We start from the raw sequence: 21435 nt of genomic DNA, 5'->3' as shown, positions 1-21435 counted from the left end.
AGGTCACCTGTAAGTATGCGGTATGACACTGAACAAAGCTGGACTTCCTCTATTCTGGAAGCATATGACATGTGTTGAAGAACCCTGATCTTCATGGTAGGTACTTTCGGGTGCAAAGGTGCAAAAGGCAGGATCTGCCCTGTACAAAGCTGAACTAGGTGGGAACAAGGGTCCGTAGGTCAGTAATGTGTCTGTGTAAGAGCTCCATGACTCCTCCCATATCTTTGCAGACAAGGCTGGTTAAGCCTGTGTGGTGGTAGTTGCCATGGTCTGTGGAGGCATCCCCCTTGTGGAGTGGGACCACTGTTGCCGTATGCCAGTGTTCAGGTACATATCCTGTAGCAAGACTAAGGTTAAATAGCAGTTGTATATATGGGTCCAGCCCCTTCTGGAGTTCACATAGCATGCAAATAGAAGTTATGTTCTTACCATAACGTTCCATGTTAGTTGTCTTCTTCTCGCCTTCTTCTTGCTGGATGGGTTCGGAGCTGACCTCGGCTCCGACTCGGCCACTCTAAAAGCTCGAGAGTTGGTTCCACCGGCTCGAGGCTCCCCTTATATCCCACAATGCTAGGCAAGTTACCTCAGATCTCGTTTGTAAGCTAACCCCAGCTTATAACAATAACAGTATAACTGTAAAACAGAATCCACCTCTAACAACAGGAAGAAAGAAGGGTGACCTACATCCTGAACCAAGAAATATGCATAATAGCATATGACTAAGAAAGAGGTGGTAGAAAGAGAGGTCACGATCACAACTCCTCTAGGTCTGTCCAGGCCAGGGGGAAGGAGGGTGGGACGCAAGAAGAAGGCGAGAAGAAGACAACTAACATGGAACGTTATGGTAAGAACATAACTTCTATATGTTAAGTTGTCTATCTCGCCTTCATTCTTGCTGGATGGGACCGCCCCTAGCACCTTGTCCCGGTGGCCTAACGGAACAGACTCCTGAGAACAGTGGAACCAAAATTAGCTCTATGCCTAGAAGCTAAATCCAACTTATAATGGGAAATAAAAGTGTGAGGAGTAGCCCAAGTAGCCGCTGCACAAATGGTGTCAATAGGCAGTCTGTCTTGGAAGGCTAGAGAAGTAGCCAAAGCTCTGGTGGAATGGGCTTTAGGTTTATTAGGCAGTTTTGGTGTCTAATCTCATAAACAAGGGTAATCAGAGATGTTAGCCATCTGGATAATGATACCTTTGAAACTGGAAGTCCCTTTCTGCTTTCCGCATAGGAGACAAACAGCTGATCAGATTTTCTGAATTGTTTCGTCCTGTCCAAATAGTACCTTAATTGACGATGAACATCCAGGCAGTGTAATTTTTGTTCAGACCTATTTGAATACTCTGGGAAAAAGACAGGGAGGTCAATGCTTTGGTTTAGGTTTGATGTTGAAACCACCTTAGGCAAAAAGGACGGGTTAGTTCGTAAGGAAACTCTGTCCTTATGGAACAGAAGATAAGGAGAACGACAACTGAGTGCTTGAAGTTCTGAAATTCTTCTAGCTGATGTGATAGCCACCAGAAAGAGAGTTTTCCATGATAATAATTTCAAGGAACATGAAGCTGCAGGTTCGAAAGGGGAAAGAATCAAAGAAGCAAGAACTAAATTTAGGTCCCAAGGAGAAGGAGGATTTCTTATAGGAGGTCTGAGAAGAAAAACTCCTTTCAAAAAGGCTTTGCAAAGTTTGTGGGACATTAGGGCAGATTCAGAAATGCCCACATGAAAATTAGAAATAGCTGCCAATTGAACCTTAAGAGTAGATGGAGATGAACCTGCATGGAAGAGTTCAGCTAGAAAATCAAGGACTAGTTGGATGGAAGCGGTGAAAGGATCTATGTCCTTTCCTTGTGCCCAATATGAGAAGCGTTTCCACTTACTCAAATAAATCTTTCGAGTGGAAGATTTATGGGAAGCTATCAATATATCTCTAACCGAGTGAGATAAATGAGGAAGCCTGGCTACGGTTGGAACTGGAGGAACCAAGCAGTGAGGTTCAGAGAAGGGAGGGAGCGATGAAACTGACCCGATTGGTGGATCAAAAGGTCTGGAACTAGGTCCAGACTCCACGGTCGCTCCAAGAGAAAACGATGTAGAAAGGGGAACCACACTTGTCGAGGCCAGTACAGAGCAATGAGGATCAATGAGGCCTTCTGAGCGATAGCTTTCTGTATTACTTGAGAGATCAGAGGGAAAGGAGGAAATGCATACAGAAGTCCCCGGGGCCAAACTTGGACTAGAGCGTCCCTGCTGGGTTGGCCTGGTAAAGGGAATAGAGTGAAGTATTCTCTGCACTTGCTGTTTTGGGGAGTAGCAAAAAGATCGCAGCAAGGCTGACCCCACTTGAGAAATATCTCTCTCACTACAGAGTCTTTCAGAGACCACTCGTGAGGCATGAGTATAGCTCTGCTCAACTTGTCCGCAATGTGATTGGACTTCCCGGGGATGTGCGTTGCTATCAGAAAACGCTGAGAAGAAATCGCCCATTGCCACAGTCTGAGTGCTTCTCGACACAGGGGTATGATCTGGTTCCGCCTTGTTTGTTGATGTACCACACTACAGACATGTTGTCTGTCTGGATTGCAATCGTTCCTAAGGGAAGAGAGTCTTGAAGGGCTTGCAACGCTAAAAGCACTGCTCTCATCTCCAGAACATTTATGTGCAAGTGGCATTCGTTTGGTTGCCATGTGCCCTGGACTGTCCTGCCCTGATAATGCCCCCCCACCCGATCAGGGAGGCATCCGTTGTCAGAGTAGCAACCGGAGGAGGTGGAACAAATGGTCTTCCCGCCAGGAGCTGGGGGGAAGACATCCACCACATTAGATGCTTTTTGCACGCTTGCGTGATCATAATGGTGTGAGACATTGGAAGTTCCTGGTATGACCATTGAGAAAAAAGCATCCACTGAAGGATCCGCATGTGGTATCTGGCCAATGGGAGGAGAGGTATGGCCGCTGCCATGATTCCCAACACCTTTAGAACTAACCTGGCTTTGGCTCTGTTGTTGTTGAGAAGAAGTGACACCAATTTGTGAATGTCTGATATCCTTTGGTGTTAGCTGCAGACATGTTTATAGTATCTAAATTTGCGCCTATGTAGGTAATAGTACGACAAGGCGACAAAACAGACTTTTCGCAATTTATTGAAATACCTAGTTTTTGACAAACGCGAAAAGTATAATCTCTGGCCATCAAAAGGAGATGCTTGGTGGGAGCTGTGAGAAGCCAGTCGTCCAAATATGGAAACACCTGGAATCCTTGTCGTCTCAGGTGAGAAGCTACCACTGCCATGCATTTGGTAAACACCGGGGCAGTGGTGAGACCAAAGGGCAGGGCCCTGAACTGAAAATGACTGGTTCCCAGCCTGAAGCGGAGGAATCTTCTGGAGCGTCTGTTCATTTTTATGTGATAGTACGCATCCCGAAGGTCTATAGAGCACATCCAGTTTCCTTTGCCCAAAGGGAAGAATGGATTGCAGCGTGACCATCCGAAATCTTGTTCTCTTGACTGATTTGTTCAAGACACTGAGATCCAAAATCGGTCTCCAGTCCCCTGTTTTCTTTGGAACTAAAAGAACCTTGAGTAGATTCGGATCCTTGTTGGTCTGCTGGCACTGACTGAATCGCTCTTTTGCAAGCAGTTTTGAAATTTCCAAAGCTGCTATATCCCTTTGAGCAGGTGGAACATCTGGAAGGGATTTTTTTGACTGATTTGGAAAACGAAGAAAGGGGATAGAATAGCCTTCGGAAATGATGGACTGTACCCATTTGTCTTGAGTCAGGGATAGCCAGGCTTCTGGGTACAGTGACAATCTTCCCCCGACTGCCTCCGAAGATGGGCAGTCGGGCAACACCTCAGGGATGCTGAAAGGGCTTGTCAGGAAAGGCTTCCCGATTGCCCTGGTTCTGCGGACCCCCCCTGCCCCTAGGGCGACGTCTGCCATTGTTATTCCCACCTCTGCCTTTGGTAGGAAAACGACTCTGTGCGTCAGGCGAAGTCCCTTGAGATTGTTTACGGAACCACATCTTCCCACCCTTCTGGCCTTTGGGGTAAGGCCTAGAAGGAGTCGAAAACGGACTCCGACGGCAGAAAGGGTCTTGCCATCAGTCTCGCACCTAGTCAGGGTTTCTTTCACTTGAGGACCAAAGAGATGATCCATCAAAAGGGAGTTCGTGAAAGACGCCTTGAAAGGTTCCATAAAGTTGCATAGCCGCATCCAGGCATGCCTACGTAAGGCTACCCCTGTCCCTGCGGCTCTGCTCGCTCCATCGGCCGCATAAGAGAGGAGGCGCATGGAGGAGTTGGATATGGAATTAAGGGTAGCCAGCTGCGTGTTCATTTTCTTGGAAACCCGCAGCTGTAGGGTCCTTTAACATTTCACTCGCTTCCTTGATCAAGTCCCTTTGAAGACGAGTGAAATGGCACAGGTAATTCAGCGAACGCATGGTAAATGTCGCTGAGGAGAACATCCGCCTGCACTATCCATGGACCTAGATTCCTTGTTAGGTGGATGGACAGGCACTGAAGGATCAGCCAGTTCCTTCTTTGTGGCGGCAGCTACCACCATAGCATCCACAGAAACTCCTTTTGATAAAAATTGCTTGTCTGATGGAGCTGTGATGAATTTGGAGGGTCTCCTGGGAGTGGGGTCCACTGAATCAGGAGCCGTCCATGCCTTCTTAGCAACCACCTGCATGAGGGGGTCGAAGGGGACACCCAGGAGGTGGAAGGACGAGAGCCAAACGCCTCAAGATACACAGATTCGTCCTCCGAAGGGTTGAGGGCTGGCCAATTTCCCCTCTGTTTCAGGATCTCCAGAATGTCTGCAAATGAGACATCTTCAGAAGGGGAACGGGGAACCCTCAGAATCATCCAGATCTGTGTCTGACGTGATAGACTCAGGTGAGTCAATGTGCTTCCTCTTGCACTTCCTCTTCCGAGGAGGCTCTTCTGCCAAATCAGGAGAGGCCTCGGAAGAGGATGAAATCCCCAAAGGGGGCTCCTGAGGAGCTGGCTCTCTGCAGTCCGGGATGAGGGAGTGAGTCGACTTACCCTGAGGCAGCATAGAGGGAGGGGCTGACGGAGCCGACTGTGGAGTAGAGCCAGGCTCTAACACACTCCGCATGACCTCGAATGCACCCCTGTCAGGCAGAGCCAGAGGTCCCCGCCCGAGGAGCTAAGGACCCTCGGCACCGACAGTGATGGCTCGAGGCCGATGTCGGAGCCGAACTCACCAGCGCCAAGCACCGAGAGGGAGAGGGGGTCGGACAAGGGTCCGATGCCACTCACCCTCGGAGCCGACGAGGAAGTCCGTGCCGAGATTCCTCCAAGGAAGAAAACGGAGCCGACGACGGAGCCGAAGACAATTGTCTCGGCCCGGCGACCACAGTCTCGGTTCCGACACGACCCGGCTCAACTCAAAAGAGTCGAAGGAGGAAAGAGTTGATGGACGGGCAGGCACCGACTGATGAGTCGGGCTCTGAAGCATCTGGGCTAGTGCCTCGGACTTAAGTAGTCGACTCACCACCCTCTGAAGGTCATGATCGGAAAGCCTCGATGACCTAGAGGAATGAGACCTTTGGCTCCGTTCAGACAGCAGGGGAGATCCTGGAGCCGAATGAACGGAGCCAAGAGAAGGTGACCTAGACCTCTTTCTGGTTGTCGGCTCAAGATCTTGTCGGAGCCGACACGGTACTCGATAACCTCGGCCCGCCGGAGCCGAGGAAGCCACAGAAACTGTGGACTGAGTCTTATCGGCTCCAGCCGGAGCCGATAAAGGCAAAGGTTGAACAACCTGAGGTCTCGGCTCAGAAGCCGGAGCCAAGACCTCGATGCCTTAGAGGGCTTCCCTGTTGAAACTGACAGGGAATCCTCTGGCTTCAACAAGCCTCTCAGAATCAACTTGTTTTTCTTTCCTGCAGGACCCTGGGGCAGAAGCCATGGCACACAGCACAGGAGTCCTGCAGGTGCAAAGGCCCCAGACAAGACACAAGAAGTGAGCGTCTGTCAGAGACATTTTCTGACAGCACGCATCACACTTCTTGAATCGAGACCTTTGCTTCTTTGACATTTCCTAACTGACAGGTGTACACTAACACACACCCAAACACACAGTTATACCCTGTCAGCAAAAATTAGTAATACTAAAAATAACAATTTTAGCCAAAAATACTAATACTTAAGTACAAAAAGTTAAAGCAACTACACAAGCACTTTAGGAAGGGAAGGCCAAAGGCCCAAAGGAAGAACCAACGGTTCTTTTAGTAAGAAAACGGGAAATATAGGGTCGGGGAAAAAGTCTCAATGTTCTACACTAATCTAGGAAGAAAAAGTTAAAAAGGGGAAAAAGAGTAACTTTTTGAAGAAAAGCTAACACTCACCAGGAACCGTAGAAGCAACCAACCTCGAGCTGTAGCGGCAAACGAAATCTGAGGTAACTCGCCTAGCATTGTGGGATATAGGGGAGCCTCGAGCGGTGGAACCAACTCGAAGCTTTTAGAGTGGCCGAGTCGGAGCCGAGGTCGGCTCCGAACCCATCCAGCAAGAATGAAGGCGAGATAGACAACTTAACATCTGGAGATACCAGCAGGTCCCATGGATGCTGTGTACTTGTCTTTGCTGAGTGTGGCTCTCACATGGACATCCAAGATGACAGTGAGGTTACATACAGCAGTGATAACTATCTTGTTTTGGGGGTGAGGGAGGGGGTAAATCGCACTGAAGCTGTCCGCCGGAATGTTGCCAATATCTGTCAGGTCACTGGAATATATGTTGTTGTGTACCAACTCTGAGCATATCCGAGGGTTCACAACCAGGTGTCTGACATAACTGAAGACAGCAGTGTGGTTACCTTCATTGTCTTTGGTGATTTATGTCCCCAAGTTGACCTTGCATGTCTTTATGAGATAATGTAGCTTTCTACTAGTGCTGATCACAGCTGTCTTCCCTTTTGGAGATGTAGCTCTGCTTGCATTAGTAACCCTCATCTGTCATGCAGTTTGTTTATGGCTGGGGTCCACCAGACAGGACACTTTCCCTTTGTGGAGAGGGTCATGTTTTCAGTTGTGATTGTATGGTCCATGCTGTCTGACATCTAGCTAAGGGGAGGTCATTCTGGTTCTGCAGTTATCTTTCATCAGCATTAGAAATGACCACAACAGCCCCTGTGGGGTGTACCTCATGCACACACATCCAGCACCTGTAAAGTCCACAACAGTACCTCACCAGGAGTATGACAGAGCTGGAACACATGTAATGTGTAGTCTGATTAAACAGAGTGCAGCTCCACACACTGCCATGCTGTCCACCCAGATGCAAGCTGTGCCTGATGTAGAAAGCCATGTCCAAGCTGGAATCAATGCACATGCTGCACCTTGTACAATCTGAATGGCAGGGAGCTATGCACATGAGGGACCTGAACCCCAGCACTGACATATATAGGACAGGCTGTACTGCATTATCCAAAACACAGAAGCCACCCCACACATGAGTAAACTACCAGTACAGGTTGTCCATAGAGACACTGGTTGAGTCCCTCAACAGGAATCCTAATGAGTGGATGGGAGATGGGAGGTTTACCCTGGGTATCAATGTTATGTCACAGGTAGACAGAGGCACAGTATACTAAACAAGACATATGACATGTCGAACTACGCTTACAATGTGTTGATGGACAAACACATTCTCCGACTAGCATTAGGTCAAGATACCTCTTGAACACAGCCAGCAAGGTGCTCTGCCTCAAATGGACCAGGATTGTATTCCACAGCATAGGGAGTCTCCGAGTGATAACTCCATCCCTCCAACATGTCCAACATACATCCCTGCTAAGGTGTAAGTCACCTGCACTAGTGGTTCAGGTGGATCTTCTGAGTCTGAGGTGGAGCATGCCCATTAATCTCTGTTTGGACATGGCCTCGCATGTCAGGCACATGTCACCTCTAAGCAGATGGTATGTGAGTGAATAGAGTGTGAGTGTCTTCAATCTGGCAGCATATGACAGCTGTTGGGGTTCCTTGATCCTTTAGGTGGGTACAGTCAGGGTGTCTCCAATTGCTGCAGATGTTGGGTGAGATACAGCCAGAATAGGGCATTCGACTCGATCACCGGTCTGATAAGTGAAGAGTACAGGGAACAATGACCCACTAGATCTGGATGTGAATCCCATCCTGATCAGGTGGGCAATGTAGAAGGTCTTCCTAGCCACTTTAGCAATGTGAGTCTCAGAAGAATGGCGACTGTTAACCTGGGTCCCCAGGTCCATGATAACCTCCTCTGTGCTTAGAGGATTGCCACCTATATGGTAGCTTGGGGTCACCTTGCTTTTCCTGAAGGGTATGTCTACACATGTTGTGCACTCTGACTTCAGGCCATGGCCCTGGCACCAGCTATCAGTTACTGTGAGTCCCTTCTGAAGGATATCTGTGTGTGATGCACTGTCCACTATGGTGCCCAGTGTGCAGTCATCTGATAACATTGTCATCCAAAGTCCTCCATGTTGGCCTGTACTTCTGGGAAGTACATGACAAACAATGGGGGCCAAGGACTGAGCCCTGTGTGACACCACCTGTGACCAGCCTGGAGTCTAACATAGTGCCAGCAACTCTAACCCTGTGGGTCCCGTCCTTAAGCCAGTTTGCAACCCATCTTGTGACATATGGGTTTACATTTCAGTTGTTAGGGTTTTCCACAATACCTGAGTGGGGTATTGTGTTGAAAGTGTTTGCAAGGCCAAGGTAGGCTGTATGGACTGCCTTTCCCCAACAATGGCCTAAGTGACCAATTTGAAGATGTCAACCCAGTACAAAAGGCATGATCTGCCCCTGACCAAGCCAAAATGGGATGGGTACAATGTCTGCATGTACCCTATATCTTTGTTTATGAGCTCAATTATGATCCTCTCCATAGATTTGCAGACTACACTTGTTAAGCTTATGGGGCAGCAATTAACAGGGTCTGTAGAGACACTGCCTTTGTGCAGATGTGCACAACTGGACCCTAACCAGGCTGTTGTGCACACTATGGAAATGTAAAGCAGTGATAGGACTAAAGCCCAGGATACTGACCACCACAGTGAAAGTACTGAAACACTACACTAGACAGTGCTACAGTGTTAGGTCAGTATGAACGGATGTTGACAATTATGTGCAAAGTATCCCATGCAAAACCTGCAGGCACAGTATACTCCCTGTTTTGTTCACACAAAAAGCATTCGGACAGTAACTACACAACATGGCACAGAACACACAACCATAAACTGCAGGTATTTGTTGAAGGTCACACTCATCCACAAATGTGATGGGCTGCAGAGTTCAACATATGTAAAGCCCACACTGGGCATGCTCACACACTTAGATAAATGAGACATCTTTCACACAACATGCCACGGGAAGGCTGAACTGGGCATGCTCACACACTTGGTCCAAATGTTACCCCTAGCAAATGTGAAAACACACCAGAGGATGCTCATCCCCCTTTCTAGACACTGATCATGTAAGCACCCTATAAGTATATTGGAGAACTTTCACACAACATGCCACGGGAAGGCTGAACTGGGCATGCTCACACACTTGGTCCAAATGTTACCCCTAGCAAATGTGAAAACACACCAGAGGATGCTCATCCCCCTTTCTAGACACTGATCATGTAAGCACCCTATAAGTATATTGGAGAAAAGGATTCTCTCAGTAATCCGAATAGCGCACCGTGCTAATGTGGCTGTCTGTAGTGTCATAACATAGTTAGGTAGGGGTTTGAATCCAGCAGGTGGCAAGTGTGTGTGAAGGGGGGTAAGTGTGTATGAAAGAAACATCCCTTTTGGCAACTGGGAAAACACACCACAGGATGATCATTCCACTTTCTAAACTCTGATGATGTCAGCACCCTATAAGTATATCAGGGGAAAGGAAATTCCCCAGTAATGCGAATAGCGCGCTGTACTAATGCGTCCGTCTCTAGTATCATAACATAGTTAGGTAGGGGTTTGAATCCAGCAGGTGGCAAGTGTGTGTGAAGGGGGTGTAAGTGTGTATGAAAGAAACATCCCTTTTGGCAACTGGGAAAACACACCACAGGATGATCATTCCACTTTCTAAACTCTGATGATGTCAGCACCCTATAAGTATATCAGGGGAAAGGAAATTCCCCAGTAATGCGAATAGCGTGCTGCGCTAATGCGTCCGTCTGTAGTGTCATAACATAGTTAGGTAGGGGTTTGAATCCAGCAGGTGGCAAGTGTGTGTGAAGGGGGGTAAGTGTGTATGATTGATATATCCCTTTTGGCAACTGTGAAAACACACTACAGGATGCACATACCCCTTTCTAAACGATATCACAATTATGTATGGCTTTTGATTACAGACATGCCATGTGTGTTGTGCACACACAGAATGCCCATGTGTGTGGGTTGTCCCTCACAATAATGCATGACATTGATTACACCGGTTATGGCAATGAACACATGCTGTGTGTGCCAAATACACATATGTACCTGTGACTTTCAATAGTTACCATGTGTGATGCCTGCCACATATGAATACATGGTATTTGCACAGGGTAACATTATGACCGTGGTCTTCTGTGCAGATGCTGCATGTGGGATGTGTATATACAGTGTGAGATGTAGATGCTATCAGCCTAGTAGTGAGGGATGCACACCTGGTCTGGGGCATAAAGTCTGCATGTTGTTAATGTACAGGAGCTGCATGTTCTCACCTGTTGTGGGAGTGGTAAGACAGTATTCCATAGCAATGCAGTGACTGCATGCTAAGAACCATTCAGCTAGGGTGTTGTAGCTACACTTATTCATTAGCATTCATTAATTTGTCGGAATCCCTGGTGAGGGTCTGATGCCAACCAAGGTCAGGGGTCTACCAGCCTGTGTCACTTGCTCAGTGATCCCTTCCATGTTCCCTATCACGTATCCCAGTGAGCGACATCCCACATCAGCTGTGGTGGCATGGACAATGACTGAGTCATGTGTCCATGCATCTGACTGACTTGTATGTTGTTGTTACAGTTTGGCCATGTGTTTCCATCTCATACATGTGATGTACATCAATGGGTAGGGATAGGGTTGACTGTGTACATGTGGCAGCTGTGACATTACTACATGACACACATATTCCACAACTGTACCATAGAGGTGACTGACAACTGACCTCTGCACATGCTACCCGAGTATTGAGATTACATTGGTGATTGACAGCACATAGGGCCAATGGTGAAAAAGAGACATAGGTCCATAGGTTCGTACAGGGATATCTGCCCAGGGCATGTATCCACCTAGCCAGAATGTGTGCCTTTCAACATGCATTGTGAATCTGTCTTGCTATGCCCTTTTCCAAGGTTAGTATACTGTGCCTCTTTCTCACAGTGACACATAAGTGATACCCAGGGTAACCCTACAATGTCACATCCAGTCATTAATATCGCTCTTGAAGATAGTCACTGAGTCAGTCCACCTAACCTCTATTGGGATAATAATCAGGAATGAAGGGAGCCTCTGAGTTGTGAATGTGCCCTCCACCATGTCCTATGTATATCACTCCTGAGGTTCAAGTATTTCCAGCGTGTATCCTGGTGGGATCTGGATATTCTGAGATGCAGCATGGCCATTACGTGAGGGTATGACCTGGCCTTCTATGTCAGGCACAGATTGCCTATGAAGAGGCAGTATGTCACTGAGTAGAGCTGCTGCTACTTTAACCAGTCAGTATGTGGCATCTGTTTGAGCACTTTGATCCCCTTGTTGAGGTACATATGTGGTAGCCCCAGTTGCTGCAGGTGTCTGGTAAGGTGCATGCCGACAGGTTCATCATAGTCAATTATGGGCATGATGAGGGATGAGTAAAGGGCACAATGTCCTCCCCTGGCCTACATGTGGATCCCATGATGATGTGGCCCATATAACATGCTTACCTAACCACTTTGTCCATGTTGTTGTCAAATGGTAGAATGCTATCAACCTGCGTACCCCAAGGTCCATAATTCCTTGGTCTGCACTTACTGGATTAACACATATGTGGTACATTGTGGTCACTTAGTGTTTGACAAAGGGGATGACTATACTCTTTCTGTCATTCACGTTGAGGCCATGGCTGTGGCACAAGTCGTGTGTTTGCAAGAGTCCCATTTGGAGGATGCGTGTGTTAGCTGTTGAGTTGATTATGGTGTTCGGTCTGCAGTCACCTGCGACTTGCTGAGCCACAGTACTTCCATGTTGGCCTGTACCTATGACAAATATATAATGAACATGACAGCTCCTAGGGCTGTGCCTTGTGGGACACCACTTGTACCAGGTTGGAGGCTGACATGGCTCCAGCAATTCTACCATGTGTGTTCTGCCCTTGAGCCACTGTGCAATACCCATAGTGACATAGGGGTTATTATGTACACTGGTGAGCTTCCCTAGAATGCACAAGTGCGGTATTGTATCCAAGGCTTATGCAAGGTCCAGGTAGGCTGTGTGGACCTCCTACCCCTTGACAGTGGCCTTGGTGACTGTTTCAAACAAAGCAAACAGGTTTGATAGGCAGGATTTGCCATTGACAAAGCCAAACTGTGTATGGTGACATGTCTGTAGGTCCACAATATCTAGATATGTGAGGTTCATGATGATCCTTGCCATAGCTTTGCAGACAAAGCTAGTCAGACATATGGGGCGAGTAGTGTCCAGGATCCGTGACAGCACCACCTGCATGTTGAGGGACCACTGTCGCTGTATGCCACTATCTGGCCACATATCGTGTATTAAGGCTGGGATTGAACAGTGGTGTTATGTCTGGGTGTAGCTCTTATTGTGGTTCATGTAGGACACAGCCTGGGACACTGTCTGGTCCCATTGATGCAGTGTTTATTGCTTTGGGAAGGGCATCTCTTACCTGAGCATCTGTGATGTCAGGGGAAGCACTGCTGCGAGACATATGTTCCCTTTTGGTGTGGTGGGGAGAGAAGGCAGCATTGAACCTGTCCACTAGGATGATGGCAATGTCTGTGTGTTTTATATTTTGTGTGACATATTGTATTACCTCTGAGCATATCTGGGTAGTACCACTCAGGTTACTAACATAACTACAGGCAGCCTTGTGATTATCCTCAGTGGCTTGTGGAATCCTCTCTCAAAGATGGCCTTAGACAATCATATGGGTGCCTGTAGTTGTCATCCAATACTCATCAGTGGTGCCTTCACATTTTGGGAGGTTGTTGTATCATGTAGTGGCGCCATCCTTCTATTGTATAGTGTGTTTATGGCTGGTGTCCGGCGCCCAGGACATCTGCCTTTGGAGAATTGGGTCATGCTTTCATATGTGGCTTCATGATCCATGCATTCCTGAATGTGTCCACAGAATGACTCTATACAGGTATCTGCAGTCTGGTCCATATTTTCAACAGCCTTGGGCCTTTGAAGGTTTCCACATCATTTATGAGGGGTGTGCACTTGCTTGACATGAGCTGTTGACAGACGTGCCGCCCTCCAGACAGAGCAAGGGGAGGGTCACAGTCAGCTACCTGTTGGGACGTACCTCCCTGGACCACATGGAAAGAGACACAGAGGAGCTCTTACAGCACCCTCTCAAACTCTGGTCTCCCACACAGCCTTCATGCTGACACAGGAGAGTTTAGATTACTATGCAAACACCATCATACTGGGTGATGCCAGCTACCCAAACATAGACTGTGAACATTACACAAGCCACAATACCCAAGCTCTAAGGTTCCCATTGATCGGACATTCTTTGGCTATGGAACAGGTAACCAACCTTCCCACAAGAGGGGCAGATATAGTAGAGCTGATCTTTACAAACATGAGTACAAACTGCTCACCACTGGGAGTATATCCCTCATTGTTGCAATCAAACCATATACTAATCACACTGGAGTTCTGGATCCCCCACATATGCAAACCTCCAACACATCGATGTGTGTGTGTGGGAAATGTCCCTATTAGCAACCGTGACAGTATGGTACAGGATGCAGATCCCTTTTGAAACAGTGATGATGTCAGGACTGTATAACTATATCACCTGTAGTAAAGTCCTCAAGTAATTTGCATAGCGCGCTCTGCTAATGCGTCTTTCTTCAGTGTCATAATGTAGTTAGGTAGGGGTTTGAATCCTGCAAAGGGAATGTATGTGTGTTAGTATGAGTGTGGTTTATGTGTGTGCACTATGCTGGGAGGGTTAACTGCCTTTTGCCAACTGGGAGAACACACTACAGGGTGCACATCCCTCCTCCTACACACAGATGATGTCAGCACCCTCTAAGTACAGCATTAGTAAAGATTTCTCCAACTACTGCAAATAGCACACTCTGCTAATGTGTCTGTTTCTACTGTCATTGCACAGTTAGGTATGGGTTTGAATCTTGCAAATGGAAAGTATGTGTTTTACTGTTGGTGGGGTTAGTGTGTGTGCACAATGTTGGGGTGGGATGTGGCTTTTGCCACATGGGGCTATGCACTGCAGGGTGGTCATTACCCTTAACAAGCAGTGATGTTGATAGCACCCTATACAAACAAAACTACAAAACAGAAGGTGGTGGTACTGATAACACATGTAAGGTAACACTTCTTCAAGTAATGTCCACAAAACGGAGTAGGATAATCAAACAATTCTTTTATTCTATACAGACAACATGACAACAGACAACTAATTGCCAGTACTCAGTATAGTGTTACATGCTACTGTAACATGCACATGTACCCGAATATACCTAGATAGTGTTCTGAAGCCTGAATGTGGCAAGTGTGTGAATGTGGGATGTGTCTGTGTGTGCATTTCCGTATGGGAAACATGTTTGCTGTGGCAATCAGGGTACTACAGTACCTGATGCACATTACATCTTCCAACTGATGAGGTTGCCTGAACCCTGTGAGTACAGGTAGAGAAGGGGATGCCAGTAGTAAACAACATAGTGCACTTCTGAAATGTGTACCTGTCATGTATCAACAGCTACTCATGTAGGGTGATAAATAATGGGAATGGCAGGTGAGCGTGTGCATGTGTGTGGGTAGCAGGGTGTGTATAAATGCATGTGTGACAGAACAGATACATGTAGCTGAATCTACATAACAGCACAAGATGCGCATTGCCATAGTCAATGTTAGCATGTCATGGTGTGCAGCTGGTACACTTTGTTAAGTAGTATGGGTGCAGATAACAATTGAGGACATTCATACAGTTACTGCAGCAGGACTGCTGGGATATACACACATTTATACTGCAACAGTCAACAGTTACCAACATGTTACTACTTATACACATCTATGTAGTCACCCTGTGCATCAGCAACGTGTTTACCTTTACCTGCACCGATGTTGTAGTATGCAGGAGGTGGCACAGTGTCATCATATGCACAGGGTGTGGGTTAGGTATGCCCAAGCCGGCCACTGGTAACACCAATTGACATGTGTGTGTATGTGTGTTTGTGAGGGGCAGCAGTACAGGGTGGACCGTTGTTGGTGCAATGTGTGTGTGTATGTGTTTGCCCTAGGTGTTAGGTTTCCAGGTTTCTGCATGTGTGTAAGCACGCACACAGTCCCACATAATGGCTGCCATGTACAGGGTTTTGTGGACAGCCACAGACTGCACCTGTCAGGTCATCCAGATCAGTGTCTGTGGGCACGGACACGGTACCTGTGCCTGGCAGGGGTGCTACGGGCCGTATCCGGTACTAACCCAGACTGGGTACTGTCATCGGAAGCAGGGGTGTGTTGACTGGACACAGTTCCCTGTTGGGACTGTCCAGAGCCACGTGCACGTGGTCTCCTGGGGCGTCTGGATGACAGCACAGACCCAGCATTGCTGGGGCTGGTGCTGGCACTTGAGGCGCGCGAGTGGGCCCGTTGTCGTCCGCAGCCACTGCCAGCTGGTGCTCTTGCTGGCATACGGCCACGTCGACGCCGCAAACGCACACCATCGCCCTGGCCCATAGACATCTGGTTGTGGAGCAGCTGTTCTATGCCCCCACAACGTCTGTCAACGACATCTGTGAAGTTACGGATAGCATTCGCAACATCATGCATGCCGTCTGTCATGGCTATGCGACATGCTCTCAGCTCCCTCAGACCCTGTCTGGTGTACCTTTCCATACGTGCCTGTGCCTGCATGACAGTTCTAAACATAGTGGAGGTTGACATACCTCCTTGGGCACGTCGGCCAGAGGCAGTACGCCACGGATGCCCCCACGAGAACCCATGGGCGACTGTCTGCGTGGTACCATTGGAGGCCTCTGCACATGGCTGCCTTGTGAGGATGCATGTACCACAGGTACCACATTACCCTGATCTATGCCCACTGCTGACTGTCCATCACCTAGGGACAATGGTGACAAAGGATGTAACGGCAGGATGACTGTGCGCATTGACGGGGTTGAAAGCTGTGTACTGTCAATTGGCTGACCAATGGCGGACCCAGACACACCTTCCTGCACCATTACAGACATTTCATCATCATCAGTACCTGGGGCACAAGATTCAGGTTCCCTGCTGCAGGTCACCAGAGCAGCACCAGAACCTATGGGAGGAAAACATGGAACACAGATTACAGTCTCAATACATATTTGAAAGAGATGCACTTCAATACTAATGCACACATTCAGAAATGGACACATGCACTCATGGACACTAACACACATGCACACTTGGGCACAGGCACACTTGCACACATGCACACCCCACAGTAAACACACACATCAGTACCGTGTTACACTACTCAATTTACTACCTGTCAATTACAGTTATTGTGAACACAGTCACCAGCATGTCTACTACAGAGTTACACTACTCTTCCTAGTTTTATAAATTGTTTTACAGATAATTTTAAAAGACTCACCAGCATGTATGGCCTGCCTCATTGCTACATGGGAGGGACCTGGAAGTGTGAAGAGAGTAATGTCAGTGGGCACATGTGTGCCATTCATTTTGCACATGATACAGTACAGTAGTACACTAGTTCCCTTATACACATCAGCTGCACATCATGTCTGTATATATATCATGATGACAGATACATACCACATGCACACCTTATGCGTGCATGAAGTAACAGCGTACAGAACAGTCATATGTACATACCAGGAGTCAACTCTAATCTCACCCTTACCTCTCTTCAAACGTCAACTCAAACTGTACTTCCAAAACCACTGGCTTTGTTCTTCTTGGAGTCCAGGCTAACGTCCCTCTCCCTACCCTCTCTTCACCTTTAACCCCTCATTGTGCATAGAAACTAGCTTCTACCCTGTTTCTTTCACCTTGATGTCCTTCTATGCTCTGACCTACTTCTCCCATCCCTCCCACCTCCTCTTGACTGTCTTCCTTCTTTTCCTCACTTCCCTTCTTGACTCCTGCCTCTTCCATATCATTGTATCTGTCATACTCCTTCTACTTCTCTACCCTTCTGAGCCCTAACTATTATGTATATGGCTTTTGCCTTATTGCATAACCATTATGCTTTAGGTAGGATTGCTTTGAAACCAACGGTACATTGTGTATGACTCTAAACTGTTTGACTTCCTTACATGTATATTGATTTAATTAACAGGCTGGTGTACAATTCTATTATGTTGGCTGTCTGTATTGACAACTTGTCTGTCTGCCTTTATTACGTTATGTGTGGAGCTTTTCTCCACAGGCCTCTACTGAAAATGAACTTATATCCAGCTAGACTATCTGGGTCAACAAATGTAAAAGTAATAACAATAAATGAATATGGCATCTTACCTGCACGCTCGCTGTCTTGCTGCTGTGTGGATCCAACCTCCATCAGGATGCATGATGGTTGCTGTTGTTCTGGGGCTAGATCCACAACACTTAGCAGTAGCCCCTCCTGTCTGGTGAGGGGGATGTGGCCACCCCCACCTGTGGCAGCCTGTTGCCTGCGGATATCTGCAGCACGCTGGCGGACATTTCTTATCAAATCACTGCAGTGATGTCTCACCTGCTCATATGTCCTATCATGCATGCCAACATCATTTATCCTGCTAACAAGGTTTTGCCACAGTGCAGACCTCTCCTGCTGATTCTGAGTGGTGCGTGAGAACAGGATGGCATAGTCACGCACCAGGCTCTGGTGGATCACGTCATCCTCTGCAGCAGAGTAGGCAGGATTCCTTTTAGGTGCCATGTCTATCTGGAAAGGTACACAAACAGGTTATCAGCATAGTATCTCAACAATACATGGTACACATTCTATACAGGAGTGTTAACTTCTACTTATTACTGATTGGTTAAAACCTGATTACAGTGTAGCTATCATTCTATGTCATTTGTACTAAGTACTTGGCCTTCAGACCAGTTGTTTTACATTAGGGAGGTTGGTGGCAAGCACTGTGGTGGCAGGACACATATCTTTCATCCATTGAAGTTGGGAACTGCTGATTGTGGGCCCAGTGTACAAGTGTATTACTTCTGGTATGGGCAGTTGGCCTTCAGGCCAGTTATTAAACATTAACGAGGTTTGTGGTCTGCACTCATGTGTGACAATAGGCTGTACTCTGCCATTCATAGCTGGGGACATCTGGTTTCAGGTTTATAGTGCCTGCATATCTGAGCTGTATCTTACTGACATTGCTACACCTTGTTTGTTGTAGCAAACACTACATCCAGGCCTCCTGCATCTACCTTTGTTTATATGCTTGTTATCTGTTAGCTTGTTATTTCACTGGTATGCTACTTCCACATAGTACACATCTTTGCAACACATCTGTGACTCACTACTGTTATCTGCATTGCTTACTGTACGTACTTCCATGTTACACATGACAGCAAGTGACTGCTTGTCATTGTTGCATTTACTTCATTGTGACACATTGCACTTAGGTTACCTGGCATTTGCTCACTGACGCTTTTATATCAGTCAGCAGTTGTAGGTAATGTCAGTACACCCTCACTCCCCACTGGGCCTTGTTTTCAATCATTAGTGATTATAGAGTTCACAATAGTATTCTAGCATGTCCAGCGGTCAGTTGTCAGTTCCCTCCTCAGTCCAGCTGGTGAGTGTGGTACTCCAGAGACAATGTTAGAACAGATGCATGTACACAGACAACCCTCCTCCTAACAACAAATTCAAACTCATGTGAGTGATGCAACCATATACCAGACTGGAGGCTAGGCTCTGTCTACTCAATACCGCCATAACCAGTCACGTGACAAAGGGGATCACTCACTACACTTCCAGTCTCACGTAGACCTACCACAACAGCGGACCTAACACATGATCACACATGATCATACTTGTAGGCTCAGACCACAGCTCTGCCTATGCAGCAGAGACCTCCTAAGCAGACATCCATGCAACCACTACCACATAAATGAACATGTGCAACACATATCACACAAAGCCAATGTGCTGAACACTCACAGCCATTAACAGTTAACAACACACCTCATACACCTGTACTAGGTGCCTCTATCATCAGGCACACTCACATCACGTTCACCAGGCTTAACGAGGTGAGGGTCACGGTGTGCAGCCTGTCAGGCACTATGACCTGCCACATTACACAAACAGTCAGGTAACCCCAAGGCAGGTACAGGTATGACTCAGTCAATGTCCATGCTGCTGTGAATGGCCTGACACATTCCTCCCTGGACTACATGACATGAGACATTACAGAGCTCTCTGAGCACGTGTCCGAGACAGTTTGACCCTGACCTTGAGTAGCATCCTACCCTCACCTAGAACAATGCCACAATATCAAGGCACGATGATCCCTTCCAACAATTGACTGACATACTGGTGTCATTCACAGGTGTGCCAATGCCTGCCATCTTGGGGTGGTATGCTTTGCTAGGGACAGCTTGCACCTGTCACCACAGTCCTATTGACATTTGGTGGAGCCTCCTGCTACACCCATAGTGCCTGTATTAGGCAAGGCTCATAAGGCAAACCCACATCCATTTGTATCACAAAGGATGAGGAAGTAAGAGTGATGCTACTCAACACTGGACGTCTAGACCCAAGGATGCACGCACCCAAAACCCTACCTAGCATTCTGGACATCGATATCTGTGCAGTAACATGAACCTGTTTCAGGTTTCACAGGAGCACACCAGTACTACCACGTTATAGCTGTTACCATTCTTGTCGGCCACAACACTTGAACAAGGGAGGGGAAGTATCAGTATTCAATGCAGATTCCCACGCCTCCACATTGGTGGCACAGTACAACATAGGTGTTAGGCCATTGAGTACAGAAGACGTAGTTGGGGACCTGGGGAAGAAACATGGTAGCGGTCTGTCATTTGTCTACCACATGGCCAACGTGGATTGACAGACATGTTATATAGCCCAGCTAATCATGACTGATTCCCATGTATGGCACCGGAGGCCATTGTGCCTCTGTACTCATCCATCATCAGGCCTATAATTGCATAATGCACCTTTTGGGATGCACCTAACCAGACACCTACAGCAACTGGTACAGGACAACAGTACATCATCAAGGGGATGCAATGGCTCACACAGATGTCATATGCTGCCCAGGTAAAGTGAATCCAGCTGGACTCAGTGGCATACTGCCTGTTCAGAGGCAATCTGTGCATGCCATATACAGCCATGTCCTACCTAGCAGTAATGAACGTGATGCACCTCAGGCAATCAGAGTCCCATACAGCCACATGCTCAGGAGAGCTGGACCTCAGCACTGACATACATGGACATGCTGGAGGGGCATATTCCTAACCGAGAGGCTTCCTTCACTCTGTAATGAGCTCACACTACTGGTTAGGCAGAGTCCCTCATTGACTCTCTTCCATAGGAATCTGGATGAGTGGATGGAGATCATAGTTGTACCCCAGGTATCACTTCTATGTCGCTGTTAGACAGAGGCACAGTATACTAAAGTCGGACAAGGGCATAGCAGCATAACTTGTGATTGGGTGGCAAAAGACAAACACATTCTACTAGGCTTACCAATGCCCTAGGGCAAATAGCCTAGTATGAACCTATGAACTGTTCATTCTCAACTGTTCGAGCTCATTACAGAGTGAAGGGAGCCTCTCAGTTAGGAATTTGCCTCCAGCATGTCCATGTATGTTCTATTCAGTCGCCACCGCTTGCTCAGAGGTGACCTTTGCCCAACATACAAGGCCATGTCAAACCCAGATTTGATGAATATGCTTCACCTAAAAAAATCTAGATCCATCAGAGCCACAAGGGCGGGAGACTTAAACCTCGACACGGCTATTAAAAGGACATGCTGGAGGGATAGATTCATCACCCAAAGACTCCCTATGCTGTGGAACAAAATCACGGTATATGTGAGGCAGAGCACCTCGCTGGCCTTGTTCAAGAGAAATCTTGACCAATGGATGGGAGATCACAGATATACCCCAGGGATTACCTCAGTGTCACTGTTCGACAGAGGCACAGCAAAATAATGGGTATGGTTCCCCATACTAAAGGGGTGGCGTAAGCCACAAAACGATGGGCTAGGCTT

Source organism: Protopterus annectens, chromosome 4.part0, assembly GCF_019279795.1.
Source record: "Protopterus annectens isolate FY-2018-M chromosome 4.part0, PAN1.0, whole genome shotgun sequence".
NCBI lineage: Eukaryota > Metazoa > Chordata > Ceratodontiformes > Protopteridae > Protopterus > Protopterus annectens.
The sequence above is the reverse complement of the archived record's forward strand: the minus strand, read 5'-3'. Positions refer to the sequence as shown.